General features: G+C 31.2%; 1 protein-coding gene across 1 annotated transcript in view; it reads left to right on the forward strand.

Moving 5' to 3' along the window:
- LOC107730567 (inositol 1,4,5-trisphosphate receptor type 2) overlaps positions 1–1127 on the forward strand; it is a 98104-nt gene that overhangs the window by 8935 nt on the left and 88042 nt on the right. The window lies entirely within an intron of this gene.

The following is a 1127-nucleotide window of genomic DNA, read 5'->3' on the forward strand; positions in this document are numbered from 1 at the left end:
AAATTTTTTAAATTAGGAGGACAAGCGCTCCTAAAAAGAAAAGTAAGCATAGAGCCATGTGTATCAGTATATTAGATCCTGCATGAGGTCTTAAAGAGACAGCAGCCTAAATAAACCTCCTGCTGCCTTTCATTATACAGTGAAGACTATCCAGTGTTATTTTACAGTTGAGTAGATAATAGTTAGACCTAACTGAAAACATTTCTTGTTATTGTTTGTGGTATTGATTGTCATTAATTTATTTGTTCTTATTTTATTATTTACTATTTACTTGTCTATTTTTAGTTAAAATAGGCCATGTCCACACGTACACGTGTATTTTTATAAACTGAGTTTTTCCTTCTTCCGTTTTAAAAAAAAGTGTTTCATTCATGAATGAAAGTGCGTTTTTGAACGAATCTAGTGAGTCAGTGATTCATGATTACCCATTCATAAAGACTTGTTTCATTCCTGAATGAATCAGCTGTTCAAACGAATCAATTGAATATATGATTCAGAGAAAAAAGTCAGTGACTTGCCGCCACCTGCTGGTGGTTTCAGTTTAATTTTTAGGTATAATTTCAGTTATTTAAATCATTTAATATTTCTGTATTCAGAATTTTATATTTAAAACATTCATCTCAACATGAATTTATGAATTTAACTGCACTCATGCCACCTTTGAGAATCATTAAACGTCTGAAAATGTACCTACAAGCCACTTTTGTGTTCTTCTGTGCACCCTCTGTAGTAGAAATTATTTTTTTATTAATACTAATTTCATATGATTGCTAACTTTGTCTTAAATGATGCCATTGCAAAGGTAAAAAGAAAATACCCCTGTAAGTCACTTTAATCAATCAAATGTCACCTTGTATGAGGAAGGCTAATTTTTTATCAGAATTTTTTTATTATTGATCCGAAGGTGCTCCTAAATTTTTTTAATTTTTTAAATAAGCGCTCCTAAAAAGAAAAGTAAGCATAGAGCCATGTGTATCAGTATATTAGATCCTGCAGATCCTGCAAAAGAGACAGCAGCCTAAATAAACCTCCTGCTGCCTTTCATTATACAGTGAAGACTAACCAGTGTTATTTTACAGTTGAATAGATTATAGTTAGACCTAACTGAAAACATTTCTTGTTATTGT

Source organism: Sinocyclocheilus rhinocerous, unplaced genomic scaffold, assembly GCF_001515625.1.
Source record: "Sinocyclocheilus rhinocerous isolate Xijiao unplaced genomic scaffold, SAMN03320098_v1.1 scaffold13, whole genome shotgun sequence".
NCBI lineage: Eukaryota > Metazoa > Chordata > Actinopteri > Cypriniformes > Cyprinidae > Sinocyclocheilus > Sinocyclocheilus rhinocerous.